Here is a 27,966-nt window from a genome sequence, read left to right on the forward strand (position 1 = left end):
GGGTATATTCTGACTTATTTTTATAGATATATTTATTTTTATTGCTTATGTGTTTTCTACTTTTCAAGCTCTTCCTTATTTATGGTCTTTCCTTTCCAGTTAAAGAATCCCCTTTAACATTTCTTGTAAGTCTGGTTTAGTGATCATGAACTCCTTTAGCTTTTGTTTGTTTGAGAAACTTTTTATCTCTTCTAATCCAATTGATAGTCTTGATGCATGAAGTACTCTTGGCTGAAGATTTTTTTTCTTTAAACACTTTGAATATATCCTACCACTCTAGGATTTCTGTTTCTGCAAAGTTTCTGCTGAAAAGTTACCTGATAGCCTTATGGGGTTTTCCTTGTATGTAACTGTCTTCTTTTATTGCTTTTAAAATTCTCTCTTTATCATTACTTTTTGCCATTTTAATTACTATGTGTCTTGGTGTGGACCTTCTTGGATTGATTTTATTAGGGGATTTATGGACCTCCTCGATCTGGATGTCTATTTCCTTCCCCAGACTAGGGAAGTTTTCAGCTATTATTTCTTCAGATATATTTTCTTTCCCCTTTTCTCTCTCTTCTCCTCCTGAGATCCCTATCCTGTGAGCATTATTATGCTTGATGGAGTCACTGAGTTCCCTAAATCTATTCTTATTTTTCATAATTCTTTCTCTCACCTGCCCAGCTTGATTATTTTCCATTACTCTGTTCTCCATGCTGCTAATTTGTTCCTTTGCTTCCTCCAGCCTGCTGTTTATTCCATTTAGTGTATTTTTAATTTCATTTATTGTGTTCTTCATTTCTGATTGGTTCTTTTCTATCTCTTTGTTAAGGTCTCACTGATGCTCTCCACTGTTTTCTCAAGTCCAATAAGTATTTTTATGATCATTAATTTAAATTCCCTATCATGTATATTACTTTTATCCATTTCATTTAGGTCTCTCTCTGTGGTTTTGTCCTATTATTTCATTTGGGGCATTTTCTTCTATTTCCGCATTTTTTCTAACTCTATTTTTCTGTGTTACAAAAGTCAACTATGTCTTCTGTCTTGAAAGTAATGACCTTATAAAGAAGAGGTCCTGTAGTACCCTGAAGTGCAGTGTTTGCTATTCTCTAAAACTTGGTGTTTCAGGGAGCGTCTCCTATGTGTGTGGCATTTGCTCTGCTGTTGTGTCCTGGCTGCTTTTTCCTTCAGTCCAGTGTTCTGCAGAGGCTCTCTTTGCCTGTGTAGGTAGTTTTGTTCCCTGGCTAGCGTGGTACACACAATTTTAACAAGGTATGTGTGGGTCTGCTTGAGAAATGAGACCAGCAGTCACCACTGCAGGGACAGGGGCTATGTAGGCAGTGTAAGCACATTTTTAACAAGGTGCACCTCAGACTTCCACAAGCCCCGCTGTTGCATCTGTTGCCACTGCCACCACCAGGACTAAGGCCCCACAAAGTGCATGAGTCAGGAGACATGATGTTGGCAAGGTTTCCAGAGGTCTTATAGAGGAGGAGACCCACAGCACTGGAACTGAGGCAGAGGTGGCTGGAAAGGGTAGATCCACTGAACCATGGGAGTGTGGGGCTTGGTATAGGCATATTAAGTAGTGAATATCAGTATTTCCCTAGTTCCCACAGGTGGCTTTGTGTTTATCCTGAGGGGCAGGAGAGGGAAATGGCACATGCCTGCTCCTTTGTTCCTGGAGAGTTTTTCCTGTGATCCTTACCCCTCTGAGACAGGCCCTGAGATGAGTATATAGCCCTTTCTCCTGTATGACCCAGGTATTTTTCAAACTACCACTTCTACATTGTATCTCCATACAGTCCACTTTGCTCCTGGCTTTCAAGTTCTTTTTAAGATAAGAATATTCTTCCAATAGCCTTCTTTCTTTTTTCCACATTTATGCATCAAAATCAATGAAAAAGTATCTGATATTTAATAGTCTGGGTTTTTCCAGTAAAATCTCTGGCGTATGTAATGCATATCTGTATATGTGTGTTTATATGTGTGTATACATATATACCTGTTATATCTTTTCAATGGCTCTCAGTTTTCATTTTTCATCTGTTATCCCTAAATACCTTGAAAATTGAGTCTCTTCTGTTTTTAGGTTACATATTTATGAAACTATACCTATTTTTTGGTTAATTAATTTGTATGTTAAAATGTGGTTCTCTATACATCATGCTGATAATTCTCTCCCTCACGCATTTCTGGAGAAGGCAAACAATTTACTTGTCTTTCAGGCCCTGATTCTGTTGAGAATTGCCCACCTGCAACCAAACGCCATAATATATACCCTATATTCATAGTTATATCTCCACACGGCACCAACTTCCCCTCCTCTTTTCTGCACAGGTATTGGATGTCAGTATCTCATTTACTACCATATGATTGCAAACTGCTCTCTTTTGTAAGGGTTACATACTAAAGGCTCTTATCTTTGCATCCACCATAATGTAACTCCCTTTCCTTTTCTTAGTTTATAATAAACTTTCTCTCTTTTGAAACTTATTTTGAGAAAGAAAAATATATTAACATATAGTTCCTGAGTATATTTATGGCTAGGAGTGTAGCTATTTACCCACTAGTATTCAGATTTGTCAAATTCAAACTGGAGGTATTTGTGGATATATCCGCATGTATATCTATCTATCTATCTATTTTTAAAATACACATTCATATATTACATATTTGTATATCCACATGTATGTCTCTTTATATATTTTAAAAATACATATACATGCATATATATTTACATATTTGTCTGGAAAAATTAGGAGATATGTGCTTTGAGTTTTCCTCAATAATGCAAGCTCCTGTTTTGTCAGGTATCTGGAAAATAACTTCTATTCTTAAAATTGTTTCCTTCAGTGTATCATAGTATAAATAATATAAACAATACCTTACTGTTTCCTTTTTCCAATTTCACTGGATAGTCAAGTTTTTCCACATTCATTTTCAGGCTCAAGTTTGTTCTTTTTCATCTTTTCTCTTTAGCCTCAGCATGGGAAATATGTTCACATAACATTACTGTTTCAAAATTGTAACTCTAAAAGAAGTAGGCACTATATTTTTTATATACCTCACATATAATTAAACCCACCAGGCAAATCTGTCAATTCCTGGTAAACCCCCCATTGATGCAGGACCTCACAGCATATGTGTGTGCCCAAAAGGACACATCATATATCTACTCATGTTCCTGTGTGCTGCCAGTTCTTTGAATTACAAAACATCTCTTTTATATTGTTTTTCCCCATTCAGAATAGCATGTGGACAAGGTGAAGATGTAGCTACATTTGTGTTTCAGACAATCACACATGATTCATGTATTAATGCAAAGATGTTCAAGATAGGAACTTTCCTATTTCTAGCATCTTTCCTCTGAAGTAAATTACTGAGTGAAAATTAAAACAACAACAACAACAACAACACAAGAAAACAGAAAGCAATTATAATCTTTATCGAGCCCCATCATATATCACCAAAGGTGGAGAAAGGCAAGTGGAGAATAATTGGATCTCAAATACTCTTGCCACATCAGGTTTTCTTACTTCGAAAGGACCTCCCATCTCTCTGGATCTGCTGTCTGTGGGTCCCAGGTGTGGTTGAGATTTAGATTAATAAAGACACCTCAAGGCACAAGAAGACATTCTGAACATGATTAGTAAATGTCCATTGCTTTCCTGGGCAGACAATATATAGTCAGTCAATTTAATTCTGCACAAAAATGACCTCTGAGGCCCTTTTGCAGTCCTGAAATTGTATTATGAGGATACAATTAAGCTGAGCAAGTTTCTAGTGGGTGCACCTGCTCCCCTTTTCTTAAGGGAATGGCAACAATAGAATGGACTAACAAATTGATAAGTTGAAGGTGGTATTGGTGCAATATTTTGAATGCTTTGCCTCATAATTTTGCCTATTAAAAACACAGCTGGTATATAAGGGAGATTTGTAAGAGCACGTGTTTTGAAATTCAGGTTTGGTTTACATGTAATATATGAAATCATTTCAGTTTGTATATATAAGATTGTGCATGGAGTGTATACAAAGATGACGTGATGTCTCAGAGGTAACGTTTATTTTATTATTTGAAAGAGATATCCCAATATTACTAGAACTCAAGGATAAAGTAATACTTTATATTTTAGTGGTTGGGGCAAAAAGTATGCATCTCTTTGCATGTGTAAAATAAACCTGAATCTGAAGTCTGAGAAATAGTTCCCAAACACAAGTGGACCCTATCTTGTCTCTGCTCTCTGGTAATTAAGTCTAACATGCAAAATAGATTCAAGTAATAAATGACTAGTCCTATCTAATGAGCTGCTCATTTCATTGTTTGCCTCAATTCAAAGGTGACTGACGTAAAATACAGGCCAAAAGGACATATCAAAGCAAAATTGCGTCTCTCCATTGATATTGCAATTTGTGGGGCTCCTAGTCAAAGGGGAGATGACTTAAAGCACTGAAGATTAAGATGGGTCATTTCCCTAACCTTTAAAATAACTGATTGAAGAATTGGCTATCAGGCAGCTGGAAAAGAGCAATGTCGTATTGTATTGTTGCTCTGAAAAATGGTGTTAAGGGAGTATTCACAGAAATGTTTGAAGGCTGGAAGCTAGGACATCTTGAGAGCTTTCCCACTCGTGACCTTTCACTGTGCCCATTATGGACAGAAAGGAATGTCAGGATGCACCAAGGGCAATTTTCTAGAGAAAAGTCAGAAGGGGTTGATAGGAATGGAAGTTGACCTTTTCTACAGCACCATTCCCTTGTCAATGCTTCATAAATACAGATATACCAACCTGCTGCTGCCCTTCTATGACACGCTCTGATTTAGAAAAAAAAAAGATTATTTATCAGTTTTAATTTCAGTTCAGAGTTTTTAATTCTTTGTGATGATTAGTTCATACCAAAGTATTCATGGACGTTCTTTGAGATCCCCTAACATAGTCATATATATTTTAAAAAGAAGAAAGGGAGGGAGGGAGGGAGGGAGGGAGGAAGGGAGGAAGGAAGGAAGTCATCTGTTTCTACCAGTTGTGTGTTTGCACACCGCCTACCTGGAAACCTATTCACCCCTACAGATGGTCACATTGTCACACTTGGGTGTTAATTTCTCTGTTCTCCTTGTTCCAGCTGTTATTTTCTAGGAGGGCAGAAAGTCTCTCAGAAACAAGTACTATCAAGACATATCTTCCCATCTGTAGTACATAAAGATGTATTTATATCTTGCTATTAAGTGTGCTGTTTACTAAGCATCCCTCTTGTAAATTTTACAATCCTCTGGGAGAAATAGAGTTCTTTTCTGTATTTCATTCACTCTGTTACCATCTCTAATTCACTGAGGCAGGCAGGTAATATTAGAGTGACAATTTTAATGCAGATAGAGCATTCAGGCAAATATGGTACAGATCTGAAACAGCCAAACATTGTTTCTGTCCCACTACAGACTTACATCTTTTAGGTGAATTATATCTTTTTACCCATAAACCCTTATAAATGTTATTTTGGCATCAGATTATAAATTCTCTTTTGCTTACATCATCTTTCTAATGAATTAGTGAGATTAATGAGGCACACAAATAAAGAGTCTTGGTCTTAAGATATTATGAAGTGCAAGTATGCCTCCATGAGAGCCAAATGGAAAATTAATTTTCCTTTTTCAGAATTGGCAAAGCAGAAAATAAGACTGGAACATCACCTCAAGGCTTGTTTAAGCAAAGTGTCTCATGCATTCTAACACTGTTTCCTGCTCCATTAATGCTTTAATATGAAAATCTCTGATGTTCAGCCTCATCCTATTTTATCCCCCTGCCAACTCCCTTCTTTAATGGCAGATTCCAAAATGTTCTCTCAGGTAGGAATGCTGCCGTCCAGGCTGAAACATCAGGGATATTTTCCCCAGAAGAAACAGGTAACATCACATCAAGGAGATTATTGGACACAGAGCAGTTAGCAGCCGGTTGCTGATTGTATTAGTTTGCTAAAGCTACTATAACAAAGTACTACAGACTGAATGCCTTACCAAAGCATAAATTTATTGCCTCATAGTTCTAAATGCTAGAGATCTGAAATCAAAATCTTAGCAGGGTAGGCCCTTTTTGAGGACTGTGAGGGAAGGAACTGTTCTAGGACTCTGTCTTTGGCTAGTGGATGCCCATTTTCTTTCTGTATCTGTTCACCTGGAATTTTCCCTGTGTATGTTCTATGTCCAAATGTCCCCTTTAATAAGGATACCAGTACTACGGCATTAGGGGCTCACTGTATTCCAATCTGACCTCATCTTAACTAAATATATCTCTAACAACTCTATGTTCAAATAAGGTCTCAATCTGAGATCCTGGGGGCTAGGATATCAACATATGAATTTTGCCAGACTAATTCAACCCATAATACTTATATATTTTAGGGACATTCCTCCTGCTTCCAAAAGAATATGAAAGGGGTATTCAACATTATATAACCTTGGAAAGGAAAATTGAAGCCACAGAGAAATACATTATATCCCATCATAATGGCTAAGGACCTACATGTCTTTCAGTACTAGAATAGATACATGAATTGTGAAATATTCATTGCAGTAAGGCTTTGGAGCAACCAGTTTATAAAATGTTCCAACCACGTTGAGAAAATGCTTCGTGCTATCTACTAAAATCACTTATCCTATAACCGCAAAATTTCAATCATAGACAGGTACCAAAGAAAAATGAGGGCATATGTTCAGCAAAAGGCATATACAAGAATGTTTATAGCAGCTTTATTAATAAAACCAAAAAAAATTGGAAACAAGCAACATATCCTACAAAAGTAGAATGGATAAGTGAATTTTGATATGGTCAGTGGACTACAACACAGTGATTAAAAAGAACAATCTGCTACATGCAACATCAAAGCTAATCTTATAGACACAATGTTAAGCAAAACATCCTATAACAAATAAATACATGCTATAAAGTCCTACTCATATGAAGTTCAGAAACAGTGATAAAAATCAGGATAAAGATTACCTCTGGTGGAGTGGTATTGACTGTGGAGCAGTAAGCACATGAGGAAAAAATATTGTGGTATATTTACTGTTCTATATTTGATCTGGGCAGTAGTATGGTAGGTGTATACCATATTTTAGTATATGTGTTATACCTCAAAAAAAGTTGAAATCACACAAAAATACAATAAAAACTAAAGAAGAGATCAAGTAACTTGTAAAATACGATTCCCATAAAACCATTAATACAGAATTTAAAAAGCAAAAACTTGTAGTAAAGACAGAATCTGGTCTTAGCCTCTAGTTTTAGGATTTTATGCTAAATGGCTCCATGACTCGGCTATAACAAGTAATGGGGAAATTCCCACTTAACCTGATAAACACAGCTTGCTCCCTATTTGTTTAACTTAAAAAGTAGTGGCAGTGTGATGGTTTCTTCCTCCTGTTCTGCCCCATCCCACCCTTCTCTCAGACATCATGCCCACACTATGTTCTCTTCATTTAATATATATCAGGAAATTTCCATTTAATAATGGGCATTTATGGGAAATATAGGGCTCAGGGGGATGATTAAGATGTTCCTATAGGATACATTTATTTTCAATCTTTCACATTTGAATCAAAAGTCAAGGCCCAGGCCTGGGGCATGTTCAGCTCATGCCAAAATACCAGAAGGGGAATATTTCCATTGGAATGACTCAGGCTACTCACCAAATATTTACACATCCTTTCACACCCTTAACTCTGCAATGAAGAATTTGTGAATTTGGAGGTATTCCAGAATCATATAAATCCCTCTATTTTGAATTCAAAACCAACTCTCTTGAAAAAGAAGACTAATCCTTGTTGAAAGCATCAGAAACATTGTTTATAAATGTCAGGAAATAAGGATTCTAAATAATTTCCCTGGCATTTCCTATGGTTCTTCATAGGAAGAATATATACTCACCAGGTTAAGAAGTTGAATCTTAAGGAACTCCACAGGATTTTAATACTGGGTTGTGCATAAAGGAAGGAACCTTTCCTTGTGTCCATCAAATAGTAAGCCGATATATGGTTTTAAAGTGTTACAGGAAGTCCTCTTTATTTCTCTTTATTGTCTTAATCAATTACCTAATTAATTGCTTTCTTAGCAGTAAGCCCTAAGGCAAGCAATCACCTCTGACTCTTAGGAGAGCAGTAACTTGTAGCCTTAATTCCTCCTGAGCCCAAGTATCAAAAATAGCAGGTCAAAGACAATAAAGAATTGTTAAAAAAGATTAAATATTTCGATTAACAGACTATTAATAACATAAAAATAGTTTTAGTAGGGTGATATTAGAATTAAATCCTTAAGGTTTTAGTGGTTAAAATTTGTATAAATGACTAATATCATTGGCTGGGCTAAGTATGAACTCCACATAGTAATTTCAAATACTGCTGCCATGTATTTTGGATATTTTTCTCCTCCAAATCAGTAAAATGACTGTTACCACCCTCGGTGAATGCTTCTAGTCAGGATGGAATAATGGTGAGGTTTGGTCCAGTCACTCTTCTATTTCATTCTTGCTCTAAAACCCAGGAGCCTACTTGTCAAGGATGGCCTCCCTGGCAGGAATAGCCCACTGTGCTATCTCTCTGGTGAAGGGGAAGCCATGCTCCTCAAATCAGACTTTTATAAAGTAGTTAAGGAAGAATTTAATATTGGGAAATTCAGACAACTTTAAGAGACAATTGAAGGTAAGGATCCATCTCTTAATCTCCATCTAATCATATCACATAACTGTTTGCTGGCTTTACTTCTCTAATGCTGGTCTTGTCTACAGTATTAAGACAAAAATGGTAAAAGAGTAGGGTGGTGGAAATCATCCATGAATACAAGCTTTGCTTTCTATGAATCTAGGGTATAGGGCTGTGACATTCTGTTATATCTCTGGTTCCAGCAGCTGTGGAAGTGCAGATGTATGTCTTCTTGATAGTGAGAAGTAGATATGTTGTTAAATCAATTCCTTCTCTAGGGGTTTCTTCCGTTGAAGCTTCCTGTGACACATGTAGAAGATTTATGGCAGGAAACAGTTTAGAATTGGGCCCGGTGTGAATACTTTTATTAGGCCCAACATGCACTGAAATAAAGTCCTACTGCTGCTGGGACAGTTTGCAAACACTCTTACTTATGAGTGTGTTTCTAATTCCCAAGAGCCCATCTCATTCCTGCACACAAAGCTGCCTGGGAAGAAGTCAGCTGGATTATGTAAGTAAACCGTGATTGTATTTTATTGTGCATGGCCAGTGGATTAAGAGGTAGATTCATTATGTACTAGAGATGAGGGTATTTACCCCCTCCCTCAGTGCTCTGACATCTAAAGCACTAACACAGGTTTTTAAATAATATATGAGCAAGTACTGGACCTTTTCCTCTCCCAGGACTCTCCTCAAAATCAGATCCTTGATATTAGAGCATGTGGAATTCCCCATTGACTAAGTCCCTGGACAGCATACAGGAGTGAATACCACCAAAATCACTTTCCTCTGCAGCTGCAAAATAATGACCACAAAATAGTTTCTCAAAACAAAGAAAACATGGACTTACAAAAGAGCCCTGGAAGGAAAAAAAAATTGTCCTCATCATGTCAAAACTTTTAATTAAAGAAAAATATTTAGAAAATTAGTGATGTATAGATTTCCTATCCTCAAATGTCAGTTTGTTCATTCTTCTGTGTTGATATTTTATCAGGACTCCATATAGCATGGCAACTTAACAGTATAAATACTTTTGTTGTTTACTTTTTTACCATGTGCCTGAAAAATGCTGAGTAATTGAGGTCAGAAAGTGTCAGTTCTTAATTCACGTACTAATTGCGATATTATTTGGGAGAACTTAGATTGTACCTAATTTTTTTTTGTTAGATACTAGAGTTCTGAAAGGAGAAGTGGGAAGGGCATTGCTTATAAACACTGTTTTTGTTGTAGGAAATACCTTCCTAAATCTTCTTATTTCTTGCTAATAATTGGTAGATAGATAATAGGTAGGTAGGTAGGTAGGTAGGTAGATAGATAGATAGATAGATAGGTAGATAGGATTATAACTATCTGAGACACCTTGGCATATGGAGAAAATGTAGGCAGCACCAAAGTTTTGGGTGAGACTTTATCTAGAATTAGTGGATGAAAATAACCATATTTCTCATATAATTTTCTGAGCTATCAATTTAGAAATAATTTCTTTGGATTAAAACACAGGCTGCTTCAGTCAGAGGAGAGTATAATTAGAAAATGTTTAATGCTAATAGAAGCAAGGTAATGAATTTGAAAACCTGTCCATTATCTTACAAAATCTGCATATAGCATGTGGTTATTTGCACATAAAACAAAGCTATATAATCAGTATGATGAAAGATCCACAATCACAGAAGCAGAAAAGGCTTAGTAAAATATTGTCCTACTGATGAGAATAGTAATTATGTGCCATAAAGAATTATGTAAAACCTACAAGGCCAGCTATGGAAATTCATGTTATCCCCAAAGTATAAGTCACATAATGATTATTGTAATGTTCTAGCCAAGAATTTTGGGAATAAAACACTTAACAAAGCATGGAAATCTTCTCAGAGCATATTCAAGGCAATTTTTCCATTCTGAACTTTGGAAGACTGAGAAATATAACTAGAAGAAAAGACAGAGATAAAAGCAGGGAGGCCTCCCAGGACAAATGAGGAGTTTGTTTTGTATAATGCAAAATAGAGGCAGGAAAAAAAAAATCTACTCTCAGAACATTAAGTATTTAATCTTAAAACAGGAGTCCTGTGATGTACCATACAAAGACAAAAAAGTTAAAACACATTCATATACAATATCTATTATACTATTAATTATAATCAGTCATATTTTGTATTCAAGTTCCTTTATTGGTAATATTGTTTTAAATCATATCAAAGTAAAACATAGTTTAAATTGGTCCTGATGGGGCATCTGGATGGCTCAGTCAGTTAAGCATCTGACTTTGGCTCAGGTCATGGTCTCCTGGTTTGTGAGTTCGAGCCCAGCATCAGGCTCTGTACTGACAGCCCAGAGACTGGAGCCTGCTTCAAATTCTGTGGCCCCCTCTCTCTGTCCCTCCCCGACTCGTGCTCTCTCTCCCTCTCTCTTAAAAATAAGTAAACATTAAAAAAATTGGGACTGAAAAGATAAAAGTAAATATTTTGTCACTTTGTGATTCATTCTGTATAATTATAGTGGTATCACACTTTAAGAAGTACCATCTTAATATGTAAAAAACACATTTGACACATACTTTTGCTTCTTGTCTTTTTTTTTCTTGCATCAAGAAAACTTTGTTTTAGAATTGAGAGAATACCCTAATTTCAATATCTATCTGTAAATCACTTAGTCATACTTTTTGTTCATATGTTTGTTTGTTGTTGTTTTTGTTTTGTTTTTTACTGCCATGTAACGGGAGAGATATTCAGGTTGTTGAAAAAAGTGTGAACTTATCACCTCTGGTAGAACTTCCTTACCCAGTCCTTACTTGAATCTAGTATACACGCAACCTTGTTCCTGAATTATTCCATAATTCTCAAAATTACATTAAGTAGATCCATGAAGGAAATTTAAAAAAATGCTGCCAGCTTATTGGTGAATGCATTCCTGAATTATTACCTTATTTTAATGATAGTTTTCCCCCAAATTCAATAATCACAGAGTATTTATTAAAAAAAAAAAAGCAGCTGCCAACTCAGTACCACCATTCAGTGAAAAATTGCCCTTACGAGAGCAGGTCTCTCCAAAGAGTGGCTCTGTGCTTATTTGAGAAACCCTAAATTATGTTGAAATTACTGCAGATGTATGTGAAAACCATAGGAATATCAGACAAGTTCATTGTAAATAGTGATATTGTTTTCTTAGTTTTCTGAATTATATTTATTAATTCTTAACTCTAAAACAGCAACAGAGAAATGATTTGATTCTAAGTGTGACTTCAGCCCACATTTGAGCTTTGCTGTCTGTGATGTGATGTTTCAGTAACCAACATTTTGTTTCATAAGGGATCAGAACCAATTCTGCAGCATTCAATGCCATAATCATTGTTCACTTATAGTCCTTCCTTTGTTTTAAATAAAGAGGCTCACAGATTTGCACTGTGCAGTTAAATTTGAATAAACACATACCCAAAGATTTCATGATTTGATATTTAAACTGTTTACCTTAGGTAATTAGAAACAGTGTCATCACATTCCTTGAAATATTTAAACACTATATATTTTTAAAATAATTTCCCTGAACATTGTTTGGATATGTCTTAATGGGAAAAAGTCAGATGTCAGATATGGTAGAAAGATACTTTTTACTGTGACTTTTAACTGTGAAGTCTGTATATGTGTAAAGGCTCAAATTAGAAAGAACAAAGTTGCTATAAGATGCACCTCATTTTAAATCTGGATACATGCTTTATTCTTTTCCTTTAAAGTAAGTCTCCATTTGCAGTCTGTGTTTACCGTGAGAAACACTGATCAGTACATTTTACAGATTCCTTGATGGAGTCCATCAGTTTTTCTCTGCCCCGTTTTTCAGAGCTACGTTAACTTGATCTAGATACATAAACCCACTGAAAGAGTTTGTACCATTGACTCATGGATTCAGGTTCTAGAAACAGTCACATATTCATTCAATAGCTGTTTATTGAGTATCTGCAATGGACCAGACACATTCTAGGTACTGTAACACAACAATAAACAAAATAGACAAAAACCGCTGCCTGCCTTCATGGAGTTTGCATTCCACTATTAGAGACAGATAATAAATCAAGAAAAAATAAATATTTAGTACATTAGATGTAAAATTTTTAAGAAGGAAGAAAAGCATAAGAATAGAAAAGGAAAATATATGTTGTGTGTGTGTGTGTGTGTGTGTGTGTGTGATTTTACACACATTGGCAAAGGAAAACTGACTCCAAATAATTCAAGAAATGCATTGAGCTAATTTCAGTATATGCCCTGAGAGAAATAAACCATTTTATTGAAGAATCAAAATGGATGACTTTTCTTTCAATGAATCCTCATGAAACTGTTACAAGAAGCATTCTATTTAAGAAGTACATTGAACATAGTATAATGCAGAATATGTTTTTTATTATAATATGTATTGATAAATATAGGTTAGTTTGATCTGTCTTCCCCATGATCGTTTACAAAACTGGAAGGTTCTGAGAAACAACAAGGAAGTTGTTTCACCTAAGTTGGAGGTCTAGAATTGCAAATGAATTAACAGTAAGGGATAAAAAATATTTTGGCTTCAAACTTAAGTCCACGTGTGTTAAGAGTGGATTATAAAACACACAAGAACAAGTGATCTTTCATGCTGCTTGGCAAACTAAATGTAAGCATCTTAATATAGGAACTGTAAAATAATATTGCACATTTTTGTTGCTCCAACAAGTACCTTGCATTATTTTAAATAAAATTTTGACTGAAGGAAAATGATTACATCAATGCCTCAAAGCCTACTAAAGAAAGGGGGAATATTTTCCACAGAGAGACACTGGAAGTACTTGTTCCTGCCTTTGAAGAGATGTCTGTATGTCATGGTGAAGTCATCTAGGTTTTAGGAAGAGATAAGACAGCTTATAGTTCCTGTAAAATATCTCATATTCCTCTACTATTTCCACAATAGAAGAATTTATAAATCTCTTTAATCCATGTTCAAACCACTTTACCCCATACAGTCTTTAAGACATCTGCTTACCTCTAGTAACAAATGAAGAGAAGGACCCCTTGTGAGCATAAATCAGGACTCTCATCATTGGGGATTATATGAGGAACTAAAAGAAAAGATTTTGACATGGGTACTGAATGCATTTATGGAGGAGTCAGAGATTGGAGCAACCAGCCCCTTGCCAACAGTCCCCTTCCTGAATGGTCCCTGTCCCGAGATCCTTTGGGATGAAAGTCCTCATGGGGTCAAAAACTGCTTTCTTGTATGCAGTACTTGGACATGTTTTCAGCACAAGCCACCATTCCCCTGACATGCTATCTTTCAGATTCTGGTCTTAGCTAAACCACCCCTGGCAAGGAGTGATCTGTATGTGAGATATAATGAAGTCCTCTGAACAACTGGCTTCTAAAACCCCGGTCCTGCTGGGTGCAGTTGAGTTTTTTTAGCAAGACATTAAGTCACTGATTTTGCAATTTTAAGAGCATCACTGTAAGTTGTTTACAGAATTACTTGCTGTTTTTCAAAGAGTCAAGGACCAAAAGTTGAATGCTTCAGAAGTGTTTTATCTTTCAGACATGATGATTCCTGCTCAGCGTACCCACTTCCCTCTCTAAAATCAAAGGAAATATTACCCGTGGGTGTAGTGTGCCTCTGCCAATTTCATTTTTCATTTGAGCCAATCAAAAAAAGATTATGGCATCTTTTCTTTTGAGCAGAGTTCTCTCTTCTTGAACATGGGTCTACTTAGCCAATTATTGTGAACATACAGATCTTTACTGGATATGATTTAATATCAACAATGACAACCTATCCCTGAGAAGCTGACTCATGTAAAAGAAATTCTTTTAGATTTGGATTTTTAAGAAAGGTAGCAAAGACATCCTTCTATAGGGAAAAATCCCCTTTAAATGGCCTACATAGAAGTTGTGTTTTCTAATTGTGTGGGAGACGTACCCAGCAGTGCCTGACACCTGTGTCAGTGGGGAGGGCCCATTAGTGTTGTAGTGGTGACCAGGGTCAATTGACCACGTAAGAAATACCAGGTGTACATGCCCCAGGCCAGTCTCACAGGCAGGCTCTGTTCTCCCAAATAAAGCTGAGAACAGAATGTCAGTGATGTACAACCTTGAGGGAGCTAGTTCTAACAGTGTTGTGTATCCAACTGTGTTGGAAATTACCCAGGGAAGCCTGTTTCAACAGGACTTCTAGCTGCAGTTGTAGGTCCAAAAGGTTCAAGGGAGTCTTTGAACTTGAGGATGCCTATCATTCCCAGGTTTTGAAAGCTTCTAAGAACTGCTACCTGCCAGTTGCCAGGAAACTGAGAAAGGAAGTTAATAAGCTAACTCACTTCAGGTATAATTTATTGCAGTTCATGTTTTTCCCTGTCTTTTTTGCACATTTGGAATGCAGTGTTACCTCAGGAAGATCTATTCCCCAGAATGTATTTTGAATCTCTTTTCTAATTCTTGCTTCACAGAGTTCCACAATCTCTGAAAACTATGTGCCTTTAGTTATTCTTGTTTTTGAAATTTTTTTGGGATCTAGCCATAATCCAGCTCGTAGTCACACCTATGGAGTAATAGATATGTAGTCTAATAGGTTCACCTTACTGCCTACTGACTATTCTAGTGGTGTGCCTAGATGGTTACCCAGTATGACAAGTGAAGAAATTGAGTACAAGAATCAGAAACTGGAATGTGAGGCTGCACTCCACAATTACTACTGTAGGAATTTTCTCAACCTCTCTAAGCTCCCATTTTACATGTAAAAAATGGACATGATAAAGTATGCCCTATATCTCCAGAAGCTGGCATATGAATCGAAGAACAAGTTATTTAAAAGTACTTTGTTATAGGCAACATATTACAAAAGTGAACATTTTTTGAAGGTACTGATAATTCTGGGGCTTTTTCAAATTTAGGAGTCTCCCATTAAAGATCTTATCTCTTAGGCCTCTTGTATCTACATGATTATATAATTTTCTTCTCTAGATGATTGTTATATACATAGGAAGGAAGGCACTTGACATAGGGAAATAGCAAAATGAAAATATTTGCCTCCCTAATTCTTGCTCCCCTGGGGAGTGCACTGCCCAGGTGACAGGCCAGATAAGAAACATATAGTAAAAATTGCAAAAAAAATTGTTTCATGATTTTGAGCCTCTATTCTGAAAAAAAAAGTTATTACACTATGGGAAACATGTTATCTTGAAGAAAAAATCCATTACTTAAAAGGATCCATTAAATAAAATAGAAATGGAATAACTTCTAGTGGGGGTAAGGCCATAGAGGTAGTTAGAGAGATGTTTTCAAAGCCTCTGATGTTCTACATTCCGTGAAACATACAGAAGTCATAGAAAACATGATTCTTGCCCTCAAGGGGTGTACAATTCAGTGTACCGAATACCTTTGATCTAACTTAACCACAAATTGGCCAATGAAATGATTGCTAATAAAGCAAATGAATATTAGCTATGTTTTATGTTATTACTGCATATTACTTATGAGTTAATTATGGATGAAAAGGAAAAGTATATGACTGCTGAGTTGACCAATGTGGTTTTAAAATACTACTGATTTTCTGCTTTCATTTTTGTATCACCCTAAAGTTATCTTCTACAGTTTTCCTCTTCATTTGATCTAAATAATTTAATCATAATTGGAAATTATTTCTATTATATTTCTTGCCTTTTATTTGAGTCCCAAAATGTCAGTTTCTTTACTAAAATTATTTGAAGAATCTAAGATACTTCCTTTTCCCAGGTAGGCCTCCAACTTAAGAGTAATCTCTCCTAGCTCATAGCTATTTCCTTTTTGCTACTCAAGGTTACTTTTTTTTTTTTGGCTATTTCTGCATTTTTTAGTCTTTCAAGAGTACTCAGTTGTAACTACAACTTACCGTGAAGATAGAGTATTTATTCTTTTTCTGTTTCAAACACTTATAGACCCAAAGAAAGAACATTGTGAATTCTTAATTTAAAAAAAAGCATCCAGAGGAATAAATATTATTTACAAAGTAAAATATTCCCTGAAAATAACACAAAAACTGAAGCTTGCAAAAAACAGATAGAAATTTTTCAAAAATGAACATAAATCTAAATTCAATGCATTAATAATGGAGAAAAAGAAACTTTTTAAAAAGTAACTAAAGGTAAGGGGCACCTCGGTGGCTTAGTTGGCTAGGTGTCAGACTTCGACTTTATGGACTTTCTAGGACTTGACCTGACTGTCTTTCCAGGATTTAGCACAAAAGGAACAAGCAAAAAACACCAATCACCGAGTTTTTCCCTGGAAGGATTCTAATTCCATGATCTTCCAGCTGCTCTCTGAATGTCCAGCTTCCAATCATCCTATATCAAGGTGCTGATTATAATCCTCCCCATTGGGACACTAACAGATCTTGGCACAGCCTCAACGACCGGGAGCCACTAAGAACAAAGAGTGGCTTTGATGAACATGGATCATCAAAAGGTTTGAGAAACAACCAAGACCTAGGCCTGGGCTGAGTGATAAAGTTAATCTCCTGCATGAGACCACTCTATCAAGACTAAGAAAGGTGACTTTTAATCTTAGGACCAGAAACCACACAGATTAAAAAAGAAGAACGAGAAGGAGAAGGAGAAGGAGAAGGAAGGAGAAGAAGGAGAGAAAGAAGGAGAAGGAGAGAAAGAAGGAGAAGAAAGAAGAAGAAGAAGAAGAAGAAGAAGAAGAAGAAGAAGAAGAAGAAGAAGAAGAAGAAAAGAGAAAAGAAAAAGAATATCCAAAAAAAGAACAAAATAAAACTCCAGAAGCAGACCTTATTGAAAAGGACAGAAGTGATTTATCTCATAAAGAGTTTGAAATAATGGTCATAAAGATGCTCACTAAGGTCTGGAGAGCAACGCATGAACAGAGTGAGAATTTCAACAAAGAGAAAATAAACAAAAATGCCAAAACAAATTACATGGCTGAAGAATACAATAACTGCACTGAACTGGTCAATAGAGGGGTTCAAAAACAGACCAGATCAAGTGGAAAAAGGGATCAGTTAACTCAAATACAGGGAAATGGAATTCACCCAATCAGAGGAGCAAAAAGAAAAAAAAGAATGAAATAGAGGCAACAAAAGCAAAAATAAACAAGTTGGACTATATCAAAATAAAAATCTTCTGTACAGCAAAGAAAACCATCAACAAAATGAGGCAACCTTGTGGAATGCGAGAAAATATTTGCAAACCACATATCTTAAATACATAAAGAACCCATACAGTTCAATAGAGAGAAAAAAAAAAGAAACAAGATGCCTGGGTGATGGAGTCCATTAAATGTCTGGCTCTTGAGTTTAGCTCACAGGTTCGAGGCCTGCATAGGGATTCCATTTGGAATTCTCTCTCCTTCTCTCTCTGCACCCCACCCAAAATAAATAAATAGACATTTAGAAAAAAATCAATCTGATTAAAAATGGGCAGAAGAACTCAATAGACATTTTTCCAAAGAAGACATACAAGTGGCCAGTAGATACATGAAGAGGTGCTCAACATCACTAATCATCAGGGAAATGCAAATCAAAACCACAATGAAATGTTAACCTCACACCTATTGGAATGGCTATCCTCAAAAAGACAAGAGATAACAACTATTGTCAATGATGTGGAGAAAAGGAAATACAAATTGGTGCAGCCACTATCGAAAACCATATAGAGTTTCCTTAAAAAATGTTTAAAGTAAAAGTATCATATGATCAAGTAATCTCAGCTCTGGGCATATATCCCAAGAAAATGAAATCAGCATCTTGGACAGATAGCTGCACTGTTGTATTCGTTGCAGTATTATTCACAATAGCCAACATATGGAAACAACCTGTGTCCATCTTGGATAAATGGATAAAAAAGATGGTGTGTGTGTGTGTGTGTGTGTGTGTGTGTGTGTGTGTGTGTGTGTGAAATCTAAAAATAAAAAAAGTCAAACTTATAGAAACAGACTAGGAAAGTGATTGCTAGGACAAGGACATCAGGAAATGAGGAAAGTTTGAGAAAAGGGTATAAAATTTTCAGCTATAATATGAATTAATTCTGGGAATCTAATGAATATCATGGTGACTATAGTTGATAATGCTGTATTACATAATTGAAATCACTGAGAAAAGAGAAATTAAAATTTCTCATATAATATATACACATACATAAATATTTGAAGTGATGAATATGTTAAGTAATTGGATGAGAGGAATCTTTTCACAATGTACATCAAATCATCACAATATGCATGTTAAATATATTATGATTTTATCAGTATAACTTCAGTAAAGTTGAAAAAAGTGAGATGCATAGCTGAGATAAATGAAACCAAAAGGATCAGATAAATTATAAACATATTCAAGTGGGATTAGCAAAAAGTAAGAATTTTAATGACAGTCTAAAGAGTTCAGTGCATTTCCGAGTTAATTTAGTAGGTATGATGAAGACTCAAATTTATTTAAAGATATATTAAATAAGGTACAAAACTTTTCATATATATATGAAGCTAGCATCTTCATGTGTACATTCATTTCAATACCTGAACATAGAGAAACAACATTAATGTGAATGGATGTTATGTAAAATTGCAGCATCTAACTAATGCAGCATTTTGAAAATGAGTGTTTTGGAATTCCATGGTCTTAAAACCAAGACAATTTCTAGTCTGTCTTTCTTTCTTTCTTTCTTTCTTTCTTTCTTTCTTTCTTTCTTTCTTTCAAATCCAAGTTAGTTAACGTATAGCATAATCATGGTTTCAGGAGTAGAGTTTAGTGATGAATCACTTATATATAACATCCATATATGTTGGGTCATCCCAACAAGGTCCCTCTTTAATGCCCATTATGCATTTAGCCCATCCCTCCATCCAACATCCCTCCAGAGACATTTTGTTTTCTTAAAATTAGGTGCTTTTGGAAACTAATAATAGCTTCACATATAGATGTAATCAAGGTATAAAGAATAGTATTTTTCAAACATCTCTACACATTGGAATCATATGTGGAATTTTTGAAAACACTAATGCCTAGAACACACATCTAGAAACTCAGATTTAACTTGTATGAAGATAAGGATTTTTTGAAACTCCCTCAGTGATAACAATGTACAATCACATTTGAGAACTAGTGATGCAGAAAGAATAGGAATATCAGTTGATACTTGTTTACATGACTACAATAAGCTAGCTTAGTACAATCACTTTCTCAATGCACTCTCAATTTATTTTCCAGCTGGGACTGAAATTATTGGCCAGAGAGTGTTTATGCAACTAGTAACAGTCATTCCAATTAAACATTAGCAATGATTTTCTTTCTATAGGGTTACACAGTAGTGTCTGATATTCTGAATAGGTGCCTGCATTAATGTGAATTTGCAGTGACAAATATCAACTGAGCTCCTGATTAAATATGCCAATGCTACTTACTGACGATGGTTGCCAGGTCTGTCCTTCGGGACTGACTGTCAGCCACCAAAAACAATTAATAATGAAAATCTGCTACTCAAATTTGCTACATTAAGATTTTCAAAACGATTTTAATATTCCTAGTGATAACAATACTCTTTTCATCAAACAGAAAACATACTTAGGCAAACATTAACTTTAAACTAATGAATAGTAGTTGAGAATTTTATAAAATCTGCAAGATATGCCTCAGAGATCATATAATACACTATAACTCTTTCACTGATGAAGAGTCCCAAGAGATGACAAAATTTCCGTATTGGCACATACCCAAATGAGGAGAAAAAGTCTCACCTGGTATGAACATCTCTCTATTCTTTCTGTAATAGAACACCTACTCTTGGAGATTTTCAAATACTACAAGTAAAAAGTCATTAGTTGCTGGAATCAAACATTTCTATAAACCTAAAGATCGTTTAACAGCCTTAATGAAAACAAAAGTTAATTTCTTAGAGCTCTTAGTTTTCTCATAGCTGAACTTTAGATCAATCCAAGTTAACTACTAAAATTAAGTGACTAACATTTGAATTTCTCGAAAGCTTGCATCAAATTTCCCCAGATATAGTTCCATTAATTGAATGCATTTCTTTAAAATTGTTGACTGGGCATATTAATTTCCATTTCTTAAGGAAGATATTTTTTAAGTATACCTCCACTTTGGATCAAGAGTTCCAATATTCCATCTATCTAATGGGAGGCAGGGGAGCCAGTCCAAGCCCCATTTTCCATTTATGGAACAGGGTTCATGAAGCATGGCTTTCATCCATGGAACAGCTTACACAGCACTATTGTAGGGCTGTTCTTTATTGTAGTTTGGAGTGTTCTCAAGGTCTCACCAATACTCAGGCCAGTGTGGTTAGCCTCTAAACTTCTATTTTAGTTACTAGTGTCTCCCTTTTGCCCCCATGTACCATTATTTTTGGCCTTAGTTAATGCTTCTTGACAAATATTACTATATTCACAGCTTCATATTGAAACAAATTCTAGTCAATGCAGCTGCCTTTACAAGTCTTTATTTGACCTTTCCTGTGACTATCTTTCACTGGTAGAATTATGGAACAGCAAAGGACCTTATTTCTATGTGAACCTCCAAAATCTCAAAACCAGAATAGGGGATTCCTCTATACATTTTAATGTAGTAAATTGTATGGTCTCCCATAATCAGGCATTGCTATCTGTTGTGCTATTTCTAAATATATGACTCCATATTTCTCTAATATCCTGTCCTTGCTGTTCATTGATTTTTTTCAAGTATTTTAGAAAATAAGACCAATTATAAAAATGAAATTCCTATATAACATTGAAGACTCAAGGTTTTGTTTATTTTATTTTGTTTTACGGAACAGTCAGCCTCTAAGTCTTTTTCTTATTTGCTGTTTTAGTTATTGGTGGCTTGTTTGACCCATTATGTCATTCTTGCCTCAATTTAATTTTCCTGGCACCCAAGACCTGAGTTTGAATTTCAGCACGCCATTTCCTAGCTGTGTGATTCTCAGAAATATATTTATTTAAACTCATAATTTCAGCGTTCCTCTTAATACAAATGAAACTAATAATAGTACCAGTCCCAATGAATTATTGTTAGGGTTAAATGTAAAGCCCACAGCATGATGTCTGGTGCAAAGTAGAATTTTTAAATGTTAGTTATTTTTATTGTTTGTACATTTGGAGATAATTGTAACAGTGAAGAATGGGCCACTACAGAGGAAAAAAGGGGCCAAACTGAGGTCAAACTCCAATTTTGACTTCTATGACCAGTGAAAACCTTATGTCCTGTTCCAGGGGAAAGAAGGATTCTAAGTTTTTAGTTGTCTCCCGTCACTATAACAAGAAAAAAAAAAAGTAGTCATTGTAAGCAAAAAGGTCAGTGCTACTCTGAGTTTAATGTTCATGGACTCCACACTACTGTACTAGCTACATGTTGTTAAAGCAATGAGAAATTAGCACAAAAAAGCGGCAAAGGGTAATATGCTCTCAGTAGCTCTCAGTTTGTGTTTTGTTTTGCTTTGCTTTGTTTTGGTTTGTTTTGTTTAGGAAACTCATGTATTTCATTCATAGTTTTCAGTTGTTTTTGGTGAAGAACATTTTCTAGCTGTCTGATGTTTTTAGGGTGTGTTCTCTTTTCTGTTCAAAATGTTTAATTGATACATACAGAGCCTGCTGTATTATAGTAGTATAAAGACCAAAACCAAAAAAAAATCTAGGTTATCCTTTTCTAGCAAAAAAAAAAAAAAAAAAAAAAAAATCAAATAGTATACCAATGGCTTTGTTTCTTCCATATTATAACCTCAAGTATAATAGGAGACTTCCATATACTTTTCATATTTTTAAGGTTATATAATGTTTGACCAAAAATTTATATTGTCTGTGAAAGACAATGTGAAGTAAATCGCAAGTCCACTGTACTACCCTTTGTTTTGCACATTTGTGTAACTATACAACGTGACACATCCCTTTTTAGAGGGTATTGAAATTGCAGGTATCTTCATCATGATTTCAATTCTAATACAAATATATCTACATCTTTTCTTTTAAAGGATAATTTAAATAGACAATACAAAAACTTGATATGTTTATAAGTTTTCTTATACCCTTCATAAATAAAAAAGCCTCAGGTAAGAAGACAAAGTCAAAACCAGAGAATTAATAAGCCTGAAAACTAAATAATTCCTCAGGTAAATGAGATATGATACACCAATATTAAGGATTTACCTAAAATAAGAATTAAAAGAACATCTGAGAAATAGTGCAGAAAATCAAACTAGAGAGGAGTTAGTTAGGCCCCAAAGTGAAAGTAATAATCCTCCTCCATAAGTCAATAAAGGAGGAGATTATAGTAGTTCCGAAAAGAGGTCAGAAATCCAAGGAATCCAAGAAAGATAAAAATAAGGATTTCGGTGTGATTCACTTTAGCACCTAAACTGAGAGAAAAAAAAAAAAACTATAGTCTTTCCTGAAGGACATTCAGGTATCAAAAAAATAAATCATTTATTTGCACTGCAGGCCAGAAAAGTTGAGAGGTAATATGCAAAGTTGACAGTTTGACAGGCTTATGTAGGTGTGGGAAACTTGGACTAAGAATTTGAGACTTCTTAATTGATGAATTTATAATTAATGAAAATGGGAGGAAATTCACAATGATTGATGGCTTTACTGTCAAAGTTAGGCTGAAATAGTTGCCAATATCAACAGGAGGTCAATATAATGAAAACACTACATATTTCTTTAAAGTTTCCCAGGTTATGAGAATTTTCGGATACTCTATTTGAGACTCTAAAGGATTCTTTCTAAAGCAGGTGTGACAGGCATTATTATTTCACCTTTACAGAGAATGAATTGAACCTCAGAGAAGGATTTTCCTAAGCTAACAGTCATAATTAGAACTCTAACTCAAGGTTTTGTTATTGTTTTAACTAAAAGTCTTACACTCTTTCCAATGTGCTATACACGAAAAGAAGTGGGGGGAAGGGTATATAAATATGCATGTTGTAAATAGACAATTTTTAAGAATGTTACATTTGTGATTCAGTTTATTCCTCATTAACACCCTGAAATTAATCAATAATAAAAACTACCATTTATTATGAGCCTATTATTCTATTATGCATCATATACATCTATTATCCCTAAGTGTTTACAATAGCACTGCAAGGTAATATTGGTATTTCTGTTATAAAGGTCAGAAAAGTGATTCTCAAGAAATATTAGGTGACTAGTCCATGATCATTAATCCATCAAAGTATCTTTCCAAAACACACATTTTCATATCACCTGACACCTCTGTTAAACTCTCCAATGGATCTCTAATGATATTAAGATAATGATTTCCTATGTACAATCTTGACCTTCTTCCTTCTCCAACTTCATATTAACACATGATCCTTCTTGCTATCATTCCTGCCCCCTCTCTTTGCACATAACTCCAGCCTCCTTCATTCAATTAATTCATTTCCTCAGAGAAGCCTTCTTGACTAAGCCAGTCGCTACTATCACTTTCTCTCATTGTTTCTCTCATATAATCTCTTTTATAGCACTTATAATAGTTATGATTTTATATTTATGTGTAAAATTATTTGAGTATTGTTTCTTTTCACCCCCAACTATGAATTGGATGAGGACTAGGACTCTTTTTTTCTTATCATTTTATCCCTAGTTCCCAGTAAAGTGCTGGCCACAAAAGTCTTTTTAAAATAAAGATTATTTATTCTTTTATTCAACATACATTTGTAGAATAGTACAATTTAATGTACCATAATAAAATGATAGAATGTACCAGTATAAAACAAACATTATTTTGGATGAATCTGCTCTTTGATAAAGTAACTGTCATTCTTGATGTATATCTTCTTAGTTATTCTACCTTGTCTTATGTAGGTGAGGAATTTTTCAACATATTGGTAGAAAAGAGTTTTTCTAAGTCTTCTTGTATGTCTTTAATTTCCTTCATCCTTCAAATATCAATCAAAATAAGCATTGTTTACAGAGATGATGATGATGATCATTCATTGCTTTCACCCAACTCAAAGGAATTATTCAATTGTACATACTTCTATGATAACTTGGTTTTGCTAAAATATTTCTGTTTTAAAATATCACTCTTAAACATGAATCTCTTTAGCTAGTAAATTTAGATTCTCCATTACAGAACCCATGTCGAATTCACCTTTCTGACTGCCATAGTTCTAGAAGAGTGACATCCACATAGTCAGGACTCAAGAAATTCAGATTAACAGAAAGCTAATGATTACAGAGTCATCGTGGTGAGGATTGTCGTTATTTATTTCTATTTCCCAATAGAATTTCGTATTTTGTGATGTGTGCATTCCAACCTCAATTCTCCAACACCAACTTGATGTCCAACAGTTCAATTCAACTCTGATACTTACAACCAGGGTTAGCATCAGACTCCACAGGTTTAAGAACTTAAGGAGCATCTGGGTGGCTCAATGGATTAAGCATCCAACTTCAGCTCAGGTCATGATCTCACAGGTTCATGGGTTCAAACCCTGCATCAGGCTCTGTGCTCCCAGCTCAGAGCCTGGAGCCTACTTCAAATTCTGTGTCTCCCTCTCTCTCAGCCCTTTCCCTGCTCACACTCTGTCTCTGTCTGTCTCTCAAAACTGAATAAACTTTAACATTAAAAAAAAAAAAGAACTTAATACCACAAGCCTGCCCTCACTTCAGATGACAGGGATCACCTCTACTTCTAACTGATGGCTATAAATTTGGGGTTCCCATGACTGCCCTTCAGATCTGATAAGTTACTAAGTCAACAAACAGAACTCTGAAAATCCTCTATTTATGATTACAGTTTCTTACAAAGGATACTAGTCAGGAACAACCAAATGGAAGAGATGTTTAGGGCAGAGTTGTAGGGGTTAGAGCTTCCATACCCTCTCCAGGCATTCACTTTCCCAACACGTCTATATATTCTCCATTCCAAAACTCCTGGAGCCTCATTGTTTCAGGAGTTTTATATGAACTTTCTGTACATGTAATGATTGAATAAATTATTGACCACGTGACTGAACTCGGTCTCCAATCCTTCTCTCCTCCCCAAAGGTCCATCATGAGTTGAGACTAAAAGTACCAACTTCTTAATCATGTGGTTGACTTGTTATGAGTTACAAAAGGCACTCCTATCACCCAGGAAATTCTGAGGTGTTTAGGACCTCTGTGACAAGAGCCGAGACAAAGACCAAAGGCATATGCCACATGCAGGAATTGGGAGAGAAAGTTGGTTAGAAGCCATAGTCCTGCTCCCACCCTTGCTGCTCATATCACATGTTGAGGAACTCTGGCAAAAATGAGATAGATTGTCCTCCAAATTTAAGAATGTGAGTTGAATAAAATGATCTTTATTTCAAATTATTTTTAATAAACTGTAAAATGTCTTAAAAACAACATAAAAATATTCAAATACTGATTTTAGGATCAAAAATAACATGTCAACAATTTCAAAATAATTCTCACTAATAAATCATATATATTTTGGGAGATATAGAAAAGGTATAGCATTTATAAATGAGCTTTAATTCTGGAGAAATTCTCCTTCTTTCCTCAAAAAACACAACCATCAACTAAGGGCTACAGAAATACAAAGGTCAATTGTTCCATATCTCCATGTGGCAGGAACATTTTAAAATCCAGTTCAGACTTGACTGATTCTGGTACTTCCATTCTGCTATTTTCTATAGCAGAATTTCTAATTCTATATTTTTTGGAATTATTCTATAATAATATTATATTATTATACTATTCTATAATATTATTCTATAATATTCTATAATATTATTTCTATATTATTCTATAATAATATATTCTATATATATTCTCTATATATAGAATATATATTCATTATATATATTCTAGAATATTATATAATAATATTCTAGAATATATTCTATAATATTCTATAACATATAATATTAATTATTCGATAATAATATTCTATTCTATAACAGAATGTTATTATATTCTATATATTCTATAATATTCTGTAATAATAACATTCTATATTAATGTTCTATATTAATAGAAAATATTCTATAATATTCTATAATCTATATTCTATATAATATATTATTCTATAATATTCTATAATATATTCTATAATAATATTCTATAATAATATTCTATAATATTCTATATTCTAGAAAATATTCTAGAATAATAACAAGAATAGGCGGGAGAGAGAAAATAGGATCCTCAAAATGTATATGCACAACCATGGCTCTGTGTGAGGGTGGGAGGAGGACACATACTATTAAATGAAAGAGTAGTTAAGGTCCAACTGCATCAACGTAGGAGAGGGAAACATATATGACATTGTTGTATGACAAGAAAGCTACCAATTAGCTACACAAAGATTTCAAGTCTTGCAAAGCATATATACAAAGCCATCATGTCGCACTTAAAATATTGAATAAACAATATATTTGAATTGACTGTTTTATTTCACACACACACACACACACACACACACACACACACACACACACACACAACACTGCTCTTTTCTGGATGAGCTTATATGTACTAAGATGAAAGTTATATATAGCTTTTCCTCATTTCTCTTTGAAAAAAATATGGTATTAGGTGACTACAAAGCTCGGTTGCCATCCAATAAGATGAAGTGAGTCTTTTTTTTTAAATATAATTTATTGTCAAATTGGCTTACATACAACACCCAGTGCTCATCCCAACAAGTGCCCTCCTCAATGCCCATCATCCACTTTCCCCTCTCCCCCACCACCATCAATCCTCACTTTATTCTTTGTATTTAAGAGTCTCTTATGGTTTGCCTCTCTCCCTCTCTGTTTGAAACTATTTTTTCCTACTTCCCTTCCCCCATGGTCTTCTGTTAAGTTTCTCAAGATCCACATATGAGTGAAAACATATGATACCTGTCTTTCTCTGACTGATTTATTTCACTTAGCATAATATTCTCCAGTTCCACCCACATTGCTGCAAATGGCATGATTTTATTCTTTCTCATTGCCAAGTAGTATTCCATTGTATATATAAACCACATCTTCTTTATCCATTCATCAGTTGATGGACATTTAGGCTCTTTCCATAATTTGGCTATTGTTGAAAGTGCTGCTATAAAAATTGGGGTACTAGTGCCCCTATGCATCAGGACTCCTGTATCCCTTGGGTAAATTCCTAGTAGTACTATTGCTGGATCGTAGGGTAGTTCTATTTTTAATTTTTTGAGGAACCTCCACACTGTTTTCCAGAGTGGCTGTACCAGTTTACATTCCCAGCAACAGTGCAAGAGGGTTCCCATTTCTCTACATCCTCACCAGCATCTTTAGTTTCCTGATTTGTTCATTTTAGCCATTCTGACCACTGTGAGGA

Source organism: Acinonyx jubatus, chromosome A1 (genome assembly GCF_027475565.1).
Source record: "Acinonyx jubatus isolate Ajub_Pintada_27869175 chromosome A1, VMU_Ajub_asm_v1.0, whole genome shotgun sequence".
Classification (NCBI taxonomy): Eukaryota; Metazoa; Chordata; class Mammalia; order Carnivora; family Felidae; genus Acinonyx; species Acinonyx jubatus.